This window comes from Amphiprion ocellaris, chromosome 7, assembly GCF_022539595.1.
Source record: "Amphiprion ocellaris isolate individual 3 ecotype Okinawa chromosome 7, ASM2253959v1, whole genome shotgun sequence".
Lineage (NCBI taxonomy): Eukaryota > Metazoa > Chordata > Actinopteri > Pomacentridae > Amphiprion > Amphiprion ocellaris.
The window spans coordinates 3,462,497-3,474,819 of NC_072772.1; the positions used below are offsets into that span (position 1 = coordinate 3,462,497).

The 12,323-nt window shown below is 37.3% G+C and overlaps 1 long non-coding RNA gene across 1 annotated transcript in view; it reads right to left on the reverse strand.

The window, feature by feature from the left end:
• LOC118471056 (uncharacterized) overlaps positions 1-12,323 on the reverse strand; it is a 54,881-nt gene that overhangs the window by 41,156 nt on the left and 1,402 nt on the right. The window lies entirely within an intron of this gene.

The following is a 12,323-nucleotide window of genomic DNA, read 5'->3' on the forward strand; positions in this document are numbered from 1 at the left end:
GTATAATATCATCAGTTTCAAACATTATAAATGGCTCCCAAACTGAAAATAGAGCAACAAAGTGGATGTTTGGTCCTTTTCATATGCCGGTGGAAACGTGGAAGCCTGCCTTTGCTTTTCATTGCTGTCATTTCCTGAACTGCACAATGCAGCACTGTTACTCATATCAACGCATCAACTAAAAATCTTGAAAGACACTAGTCGTAAGGTCACAGAGGATAACAGGTTGACTCATCTTTTCCTGCTTTAGACTTCTGTGCCTTTTAAATTTAGAGATTTATGGATGTGTGTAGCACTCACATTTGTTCCTGCAACAGAAAACTTGGCCAGCACTGAGGACACCGAGAAACTGGAAGACTTACTGGGTTTGGATGTGATCACTGAGCCACATGTTTGATTGTGATGTCCTTTTGGCATCATTTTAGACAACGTGAAATAATTCCATTAACAGTGGAAGGATGATTTAATTTACAGGTCCCCTACACACAGGCAATATTTTTAACACTGCACTTTGGGAATTTGGCAAGGACTTTGGCACTAAATTAACATTACGGTTTTATTTTGTAGAAGCCTTAAAATGTTTTTTTAAAAAACACTCTAATCTTGCAGTCCTTATTGATATAGTATTGCTATTTGTACAAGTTTATTAATCATATTTTGTGCTGGATCTGTTGCCAGTGCACTAAATTAACTTATTTTGGTTTTATGGCTACAACTGGCAATATCATTTAGGCAAATATTTAAAAGGATGGGAGTTCTATCTAGGTCAATCAAGACATGAGTCACTGGAAAAACACAAATCAAAAATCATCTTATTGTAGAATTTTCTACAAAAATATTTCAACTTCCTCAACATGAGACACAAGAGCAAAGAGTCCTGGAGGAAAAGGCTGGATTCTTTTTGATGTGCACACCATATCCACAAGAGCTGCCATGCAATTCTGGCAAAAATCCTGATCATACATGGCTTAATGTGACAACATTGCCATTGTGACATAGAGCAAGATAACTGAGTAAATTGTTCTTACTTTGCCAACAAGTCATATCTATTAAACCTGATATATTTTGTCTACATGTGTCATTCTGCATTGCTTTTCATGACTTAACCTGTGAAATTGTTTCTTTACCTATTTCTGATGAGCCTGTATATTTGATTGCAGTAGTGCAATTTCATACAATCAGGAAACCATTATCTCCATATGCAGCCTAGGCATACATGATTGCCTGAAATCTAAATTTTGACACTGGAGACAGGACAGGTATGTTATTCGGGTAGAGTAAGGTAGGCAAACATGATACTGGCAAAGGATATAAGCCTGCATAGGAACAGTAAGGGCAAAAATGCAATGATTGGGCTCAAGCCACCTGCATAAAAGATGCAAAATTAGTCACTCAGAAGCCAAGAGCTGATGAGGAACAGATGTGCAAGTAACTATTCTACAGACAACAAACAATCTAAATAAGAAAATAAAAGGTGATACGATCACAGTTCAAACTATCAATGACATACTCAACTTACACCTTTTAATTATTTTCTGACATATGCTTTGTGCACATGCAGTGAGTAAACAATATGGTGCATCTATTTCTTCTAAAATATTGACTACCAAACATGTACTCTAACTAGTATACAGTGTACCGTATTATGCTGTGGCATTGGATGAATAAGAGTGAGTGAGGAAAAGGGAAATGGCACAGATGGTGTAGTCAATCAAAAAAGACAAAAACAAAAACACAGGAAAGAATATGCAAAGACAAACAAAGAATAAATACAAATACAAATTTTAGGCAGTCTCACCTTCAAATTCTTACAATGCCACTCAACAAAATACACTCCTATCAGCCTTTTGTGCAAGAGGGATCCCTTTTCACTCGCAGCATCGTTTTATAGACATCATGTTTGCAGATGTAGTGCAAAAAATTAATTCCTGGACTCCATTCTATGTTCAGTGCTATGAGTCACACTACAGAGATCAGTCATGGTACTTCTGCCAGTAAAGTGTACAATTTATGCTGGTCATGTAGTGCACATGTATTTTATTATTCCATTAGAAATTAAAAATTATAGCAATAAAATTATTCCTCATCGTGTTCAGCCTGTTGCACCTATGTGGGTATGTTTTTTAAGTTTTAAATGGTCTTAGACACGTTTGTGAAATGCTTGCACATTTTCATCACAATCCTAATTTTATGGAAGTGAAATCTGTTTTCCATTAATGACATTCTCTTTGATTGAATTAACTCACATGTGTGTTCAGTGTGGTGTTTTTCTGTATGTGCAGATCAAAGAGAATCTTGATAAACAGAGAGAGGGGATATATAAGACTAACAGCAGGACCTTGATATTCTCTAATGGCCCTAATGGAATGCACTGTTTTCATTGGGGCCATTAGAGCCCAAAGGACCACTAGGCATGGAAATATAGTGGGATAAAAAAAGGTAGCGGGGGACACTTTCATTTTCGCAGTCCTAGGTCACCCAGTCTGTGTTCAGGGGTATTAGATCAGAAACATATGTTTCAAGCTTTTTTCATGTTCCATCAGTGAGACCCTGAAATCACTGGAAGACCAGCAGCTAAACAGGAAGCTGCTGAGCGAACAGTGGTGGTCTTGGTGTTTCTATAGATCTGAATCACTCAGTGCTGATAAAAAGAGGCAGCTAATGAGCACCACCACCTTAGACAAGCTTGTGACATAATCTGTCCTGTGTATTGTTTGCGCTTTCCAAATATGTGACCTTGTTTTCCCCTTAGAATGACTTCAGAGAGGTGGACAACCTATTCTCTGTTACCACGTATTTATTTTCATTCACTGTACTACCGCACCAGCATTTATAACATATTTTAGCTTATCTCAGGTATTTTTTTAATTGTGTGGGGGTTTTTTTTAGTTTTTTTTTTTTAATCGCTGACCCTGCATCGTCATTTCGTTATGCAGTGCATCTGTGATTTAATTTGCCCGAATGACAATAAAGTAATCTGAATCTCTTCTTCTGTAGCCTGAAGATTAAACTCAAAAATAACTTCATATAAAAAAGGTAGAAACAATTACTGTGAATTAATTTTTTTATGTTATTTATTTACATTATTTCTTAATATTAGTGCAGTTCATTGATTTTGTCACTTAAGGATCATGAAAATACTGTAGATAATACTGGTGAACAGTGTAACAGGACAGAATTGTTTACTTGTCATGACAATATAATTTTATAGCCAAATTTGATTTGTTTCAACAAATCTGTTATGTATTTGTCAACAAGTTTATAATTTCTATCACTGCTTGTCTGTTTAAAAAGCATTTTGGTCATACTTATTAGAGTGACCAGGAATTAGTCTTGAATGCCAGGTTGTTGGAGGCTGTTCAGTCTGCTCCAGAGAGCAGGAGGTGCAGTAGAAAAATGTTTGTGGCCCCTTTGAATATGGTTGTCACAGTAACCCGATCACTGCAATCAGAGGGATAAACAAAGCAGTAAACACGTGAGTTTACTACTCTCTCAAATGACAATGTGTATTTCTGGCATGTTTATACATACCAGCATGAGGTCAGACACATTCACACGCACTAACACACTTGTGTATACTGCACATCCACCACTGGCCACATACACACAGCACAAACACAAACACAACAGATCTTTTGCACAGGCCTTCAGCAGCAACATCAAAACGAGAGTGATGGAACATTTTGGCAAACGAAATATCTCAGCACAAACAAAGGTAAAGTGAATGGGAAATATAGCAGCAGTGACAGAGTAGTTGATCTGATTTGTTTTCACTGCAGCAGGAAAAAAAAAACTTATTGACTATTAGATGCTGAATCCGAAGTTCCAGGTGAAAGTATAGCAAGGATCCTTGAAAAAGGATGTGTGACAGGAGGAGACACAGGGGACAAAGACATACACACATAGTATATAGAGTGGTAGAAAAAAGTTTCGGACACCCCATGCATTTGTGAAATATTGCATTAAGAATCACTCTTAGGTCTTCAAGTGAAATTTCTTCTAGTACAGTCACAGCCAAAATACTAAACAAATCCTTAAAAAGCCATTAAAAACTTCATATTGATTGATTTCATAAAAATACATCAGACATTTTGAGTATTGGGTCATTTTGATACCAGTGATCCACTAATGAAAGTCATGCTTTTTATTAAAAGACAGTTTTGTTGCTGTGCTTCATGTCTACATAAAGTCAGCACATTTGAAAGTTCTTCAGAGACAAAAATGGCTAGAACAAGGAACCTAACATAGGAAACACGCCTGAAGATACAGATTCTCAGCCAGGAAGGGTGCAGCTGCTACCAGATAGCCAGGAAGTGCAGATGCAGTCCTTCAGCAGTTGGATTCACTCTGCAGAAATACAGACAAACCAACAGCTTAGAAGACAAACCGAGATCTGGGTGTCCAAGTGTTTCTTCAGCAAGAAATGACCGCATCCAGATCTGCATGTGCAGGGAAAATCGCCAAATGACACCACAGGAACTTCAGCAGCAGTTCTCAAAACAAACTGGTGTCCAGTGTTCCATCAGCACTGTACATGGCCGACTTTTAGATCATTGCTTAATGTCCTACAAGACTGTCAAGAAGCCTCTGATCAAAAAGAGACAGCGGGTAGCCTGGCGTCATTGCACACGTCAGGCACACAAGAACTGGACAATCACGAATTGTAAGAAGATTCTGTGGTCAGATGAGGCCAGTTTCTAGCTTTATCTTCCTCCTGCTATTCTTTTTAATTTATTTTTATTTAATCTTTATTTATACAGGTAATCTCATTGAGACACTGGGTCTCATTCTCAAGAGAGACCATGTGAGGGTACGCCGAAGGCCAAGCAAAGCATTATCTCCAACATGTACAGTACCTACTGTCAAACACGGTAGAGGCAGTATCATTATGGTTTAGGGATGCATGAGAAAAGACTAAAAACCCAGCTCTTCACCGAACACCTTTCCACTTGACAGACTACAAAAAAAACATCTAAATCATACTACGTCTGCATTGCCTGTAGATTAGTAGTTCACAGTTTTTGTTTTAGCCACCAAAAGACTCTCTGTATCTTAATACGTAATTATAATATTGTCAATTGTAGTCAACTCTACAGGCACATCAGAGACTACAGAGAACTCACTGTAGAGCAGAAAAGCATCACTTTCAGCAACCACGTAGAGAAATAATTTGTGTTTTAGTCACTAAGCACACTGTATTTATGCTTTCTGTGGAGTTGTGCAATCTTGTCTAAATTAGAAGATTAATAGCAATAACAATTATTATCAATCACTGGTAACTATGGCATGAGATACAATATAAAACAGCTTATACAGCCAAATACAACCAATAAGGTTATTACAGTTTGTAAGATTATACGCAGACATTGCGTGCAAGGCAAACTGATAGTTCAGCATCACATACCAGGAAAAATGCTGTTTACACCTTTCTGTGTTAAGGGCTATTTAGAGCAAATTCCTGAGAAAATACAGAATAGCTGCTAGTCTGACATCAGTAGGGATAAACATTACCATGGGGCACAAATGGTTGTTGACTAGCCAAAGGTGACGAAATATTGATTGATAAAGCTGGAACTAATTAAAAACAGCCATCTGAGCTAACAATACCAACATCTGTAAAACTTATTTCAGATCGGTACATTTTCAAATAACCATCAAAATCCAACAGCCTTCATTCCATGAGTGCTGACTGAAAATACGATATATTGCTCAATAGCCTTATCTACATTTTTAAAGGGTAGTTCTTTTTCACAACTCTATCCCCTCTTAGTTTCACAGAAATGTTTATTTGAATCAATATATGCATATAGAAAAAGCAGACGTAACATATATCTGGACAGATAAACATTTCCACAACATGGCAAACAGAGTTCAGTAGTTCACTCTTCCTAATTCTCCCTCCTATTGTGCAGCATGAACCTACTGAAGTCTGGAGAACAAATAAGAAAAAGACAATGACAACTGAAGCCAAGTCATATCGAACATGAGAGGAGAGGGAACTGAGCAGAAATAAATTACTTTTGGCATTGTCAAGCTGGTTTCTTAAAAGCTGCATTCTTACTCAAAAGGCCCAGATCCATCTGGTTTCATTTTGTCTTAGCCATGAAGACTAAAATACTCAAAACTCACTAACCCTCAAACACCCACAGTGTAGTCATTACAATAAGAAGATCCTGCTGATCTCAGAGGTGGAAAGCAGCGAGCCATCATAAACTTATCAGGCAGCCCGTAAAGAATCTCCAGCTTTTGCTTCCCATCATAAGCATCCTGCCACGACCCAAGCGATTTTCACCATCACTGTGATTTACATGCTTAATGATAAAGACAACAGTCAGTGACAAGTTCATAAATCAGCAATAACAGGGTCAAGGCCAAACAGATAAGAGTATTGTCGGGGCCTCAATGACATTCCTGGCTAAAAATATCACCAAAATTCCAAAATTTAACTACTGCTGAGCAGAAATGTCAATGACACAAAGGCTGTAAAAGTGTGTCTATAAAGTGTGTGATATACTGCACTTCAATGGCCCACTTCCATAAATTCTTTATTTGTCAGTCTATGATAAAAAATACACTTATGAACAAATCATGCAGTGATGTTTTTGGAAAATCATGTTGTACTTACCAAATATGACAAATAGAGCAAGGAACTTTCTCAAACACTGGAATCTATTTGACAGTCCAATGCTACGTTCAATTCAGAGGCTAAAACCCTTAAAAATGGTAGCTCAGACAGACAATGAACGTCAGCAGAGGTAATGTTTCTTAAAGCTCCAGGTGTGTCACAGCATGTTCATACACAAACACATTCATGTTCTTGGTATTCAGGGTGGCAAGAAGTTGAAAAATGTCAACTGAAAATTGAATGCAGTTTACTCAAGGCATAATCTTTGACTCTAAGGTAAACACAAATTAAGTCCTACTGTTACAATCTAAAACACAGAACTAGAGCATACTCTAGATTTTGACAACCAGAAAGATTCCAATAAGTGTAGGCTATTACTTGAATTATATATCCTTTAACCATTTTCATGATGCTACTTGTGCCATTTTGAGGAAAATGCTATACAGTATACATTTGATTTCCCCTACCAGCCCACGCTGTTGCTAATACTTGAGCAAAATCTTTATAGCAACCCAGCTTGCAAAAAGCATTGAAACAAGAAAACGTTGCACTTTCAATCTTTGAAAAAATACTTACACTGAACTGTTAGGAGCAACTAGTACGTATTTCAATTTGTAGTGGAAGTTATTCAAACAAAATAAATGAGGCATAAATATAACCTTTTATACACCAACAGGAATATCCACAAGAAATCAACACGTGGTTCTGATCATAGCTTCTGAAGCCAATGAAAAACAAAGGGTTGAGCGCTCCAACAAAGGGTCAGTGCCCTACACACTACAGAGGAGTTAAAGATCCTCACAAATAACCAGGAGGTTGATGATTCCTTGATGATCATCTGACAAGTAAATGAAGATTGCAAATAGTAGAAGACAAGAAATTTGATTTTTCATTATCTGACTGGATACAATCACAAATACTGGACTCATGATAGTAAAAATAAAGAATAATCCTGTTTTTGTAAGAAATGCTTTTGTTGCAGTAACTTTCATAAATCGGCTGATCTTAAGCAGTTCCAGGAACTAAATTCCAATGACATTGTTTAATGTGGCAAAACACCTTCATCTCATCATCTCTGTCCATATGAATCGCCCATATGAATTGGATTAATAGCGTTGTAAATGGGGTTTTGCAAATCCAAAATGAGCCCCCAACATCTTTCGGTTCTCTGACTCAGCCAGAAATATTCTGAGCTGCTATGTGATGACCCTAAAACGCCAAAGGTCACATCAGACTCACAGCAGACAGCTGTTAACATGTGTGACTAATGTTACAGACATTTCAGACATGTCAAGAGAACTGCGCTCCTTTCTGTCAGTATTGTTAAAAACCTATGCAACCTGAGTCAGGCCGTGTGCAGGAATGAGACCACAGAAGTAAATTCCAGGAAACAGACTGCGTTACAGCTCACACAGCATGCGTAGGCACTACATACACTGCATATCATATGTAATTTCATTGCAAACATAAACGTAAAGTATTTTAGATGTAAAATCACATCGTAATGAGGACTCATTAGAACTTCATACCATCCCTCAGGACAATGAGGATATTGATTATATACAGCGAAAACCATGAACAGGAACGTTCCATATATTAGTTTGGGATACAGCGAAAAGAATGAAGAGACTGAGCATAGTGCGTGAGGGAGTCAGAGAAACAGAATAGACATCCAATATGTGACCAAGGCTGTCACAGTCAGGTTAGGACTGCAGGATCCAAACTCACTGGAAATCAAATCCATACAAAGGACGCTACCAAAACAAACTCAGATCCATCACAAACCGTTTTTCTTATTTTCCTAATTCATGCTGTAATTTGTAGACGGCATCTAAATACATTTAGATGAGAAGGCAGATGGCTACCTCCCAGCCCACACTGGTCTGGAATGGTCAACTGAATGGTTTAGAATACAAACAGCCAAAACTGATTCTTCCAACCATTCTTTCCTTCATCAAGCTTCAAAATAAAGAAGAAAAAACTGTCTTTCTACCCTCACGTCTGTTCGGCCTGTATTTTGCCATTCCTTTCTGCACATGTGGACTTACACAACAATTAATATTTATGCCTCCCCTTATGTACTGTATATACAAAGTCACTTTGATGCTTGTGCATCTTTATCTAAACTGTTAAAGAAATACGGGGTGTTTGTTTATTGCTCTATAAAACATATTGCTGGAGTGAGCACACCTCCAAACAGATGTTTAGACACATAAATTCCCGACAGAATATAGATGCACTACTTTACCACATCAAAGTGATGTAATATTATGTACCAGCTCACATGCACAACAATCAGGTCTTTATAATACCTCTGCATATGCATTTGCATTGTAAAGACCTGATTCGTATTGTAAAAATCAGGTCTTTACAATACAAATGCAAATGCAGAGGTTTTTAAATAGAATAATTAATAGATGCAAATCTATTAAATACAAGAATACAATTTATTAGGCTTCATTTTTATAATGACGAGCATGTCAAATGCATAGAGAGCAGTTCATGTAAGGCGATATTTTTTCCAAACTGCACTATTTCTGTCATTCGCTTCCCACAGAGGAAGCCCCCAGTCATAACCAGGCAGTGAGTGTAAGGAGCTGAGGCCAATGCTGTATGTGTCTACAGATTCCTCAGAGCCTACCAACTAGATGAGACTTTTAACAGCTGACCTGTTGCTCCACACTCTCACACTGAATATTGAAAGAAGAATATTGCAAGAAGAGTGCAGTATCATAGCAGTAGCATTTACCACTGCCATGTGTATGCAAACATAGGTAATTTCCCCAAGTTAGAAAACATTATGCAGAATGAAAGTCATTTTAAAACACAGGAGGAATTCTATTTTTACCCCAACATGTTTTAAGTACCATAGCTTGAACAGTAATACAACTGGTATTGTAGTGGTTCATCATCTGGACTAAATTAAAGCAAAGGGGGAACAGTTTCCTTGGCCAGAAAAGGGATGGACCAGACTCAAGTCTGCGATCATCAACATCACAAAAAAAAAATCACTGATAGCTCTCCACATGCAAACACACACTCATAAAACCTATTGCAAGCTATGCTCTCCCCATCGTCTCCTCTCCTCAGTCCCCTAAGCTTCTTATCACGGCAAATTTCCATCTCTAAGAAGAGGCTTAACTCCTCAGTTATAATGATGACTTGGATCAAGACATAATTAACCCCATGTGCCTGTCGAGATGAAATATTCAGCTCTGTTAGCAGATTAAACCCACTTTGACTGGGGTGGGCATGAAATCCTGCATAATTGAATTAAGTCCTGTTTGTGTCAGATTACTTGTGAGAGATGAGAATAGACCCTCAGTAACTCCAATTGTTATAGGAGTTGGTAAGTAAATTAGAAGTGTGGGGGTATGCAGGCCTGATAGAGGCTTCTGACAATACAGAAATCATAGTCCGACTTCCCCACAGCTGGTAAATCAAGTATAAATATAGACACACTTATGGGAATGTCTTATCCACACAGCGACCGTAGGATTACTCTTTCTTTACAGCGATGACCAAATCAATAATACCACTTGAGTCTGACAGACAAATAAATCAGATTTTGTTTGCACTGAGAGAAGAGAAGAGAAGAGAAGAGAAGAGAAGAGAAGAGAAGAGAAGAGAAGAGAAGAGAAGAGAAGAGAAGAGAAGAGAAGAGAAGAGAAGAGAAGAGAAGAGAAGAGAAGAGAAGAGAAGAGAAGAGAAGAGAAGAGAAGAGAAGTGTTGCTGGCTCCATGGGTTGGTGTGTTGTCCAGATGTGCAAGTAAACAACATCGATGACACAAGCCATGGAACATGCCAGCCTTGCCTGTGACCTGAAATAACTGATGAAAAGGATCCCCATAAACCCTAATTCCATGCAAATCACTGATCCAATAATGCAAGCATCCTCCTCTCTACCTCTTCTGTTTGATATTTACTAAAAGTTATACAGTACAGCCCAAATACAGTGAATTAGTGATAATTAGTTAATAAGCATCTAAAGAAGAGAAACGGGGCCACGCTGGTAAGTAGTTTACATAAGTGACTCCTGATAAGTTGAACCAGCTGTTAAGCACCACAAACAAGCAATGCATCCTCTACCACTCATTAATTAGTCATCATTATTCCTTTGTTGATTTTTTCATAAGCAGTCTTCAAGATTTCCCTCATTATTTCAGTATTATATGACCATTACTTTCTATTTTTATGTCCTAAGGAGAAAAGTGGTATTCCATACTGAGTAGCTATTAAGTGGTGCTATGAACTTTGTGATGATGACAAATCACTACTGACCTTTTGTAGGGGAAATATAGGGGAACTACTTCAACTCATCATTTTAACTCAAAATAAATTAAAATAGTCCTAAAGTGGTAGGATTTTAAAGTTGAAGTAACCTAACATTTACAAAACAGACATTAACTTTAACCTTCTGAATCTCAAAACTTGCTGGCAGGTTTGAAAGCTATGTTCTCTTAAAAAATATGTCCACAATTTTAAGATTTACTATGATAAGAAACTGAAAAAGAATTTTTTTTTCCAAATTACTTTTGTAACGTGTGAACTACTCATCTCTGACGTGCTGGTCCACTGGGGAGGTTTAACCAAATCAAATCTTAAAATAGAGATTTTTCATCAAAATCACTTTATTCTAAATGTCTAATTTAGAGAAAATAATTATGAACTATTTGCTGTAACCAGATTCTGCCATTACTGAATCACTTGTGACCAACAGTCATGTATTTATTTAGTAAAATAAGTAATCAAAGAAATTCACCTTCCAATTTTCCTGCATTTTTACATTTTTTATATATATATATATGGCATTAAACCAGGGTCACACTGCACAAAAGACATTTTTCACTTCTCTCTATTACTAGCCATGACTGTGCTGTTTCCATAGAGGTGCAGGACTTTTACAATGCAGTAAAAATTGACTTAACAGTGAGTAAAAATGTCACAGGAGCACAAAAATGCTTGAGGTTCAAAGGGTTCATTCAATAAAAAAAAAAACTTCTTACAACATTATCTGATTCCAATAACTCCTAAAGACTTGACGCTTTACAGTGTAGTCATTAACTAACCTCTACGTTAGAAATGCAGTGCACAATGAAAACTATTTCCATCCGCAAATGTGACAACAACATATGTTCGATAGCATTTGTATGTGTTCGTCTCTGTGAGCTTGCATGAGTGTCCAAAGTATGTGCATGATTGTTGTTGTTTAACAGTGTGGATGTGGGAAACCAGCAGCTTTGTGAGCAGGAACATAGCATTTGGAAGGCAAAAACACATGGTTCGATTTAAAGAGTTGTGGTTTGATGGTCACTATGAACGCTGTTTTCAAGTAAATGACTCCGAAATCTTGACGGTGACAGTCACAATGAGTCACCCATAAATAAGACATGCATTCTTTAAGTTGAAGGTCAGTTTCACAAATTCAGCCACCTAGTAATAGATATAATATTATCTGAGCAGTAGAAGATACAAATCGGATTTAAAGTTATACTCACTAAAAACACTGAGAAAATGTCTTAAATTTGAGTTCTTCATGACGCAGAAACAAAAGAGCTCGCCTTAAAAGTTGGTGGTTAAGATTTCCAGCAGTGACTGCATCATTATTTGTGCAATTTAACTAAAATAAATATTGAATATAATACTACAGTGTTATATTTTGGAACACATCTCATAGTTACCGTGCAAGGCAGATTGT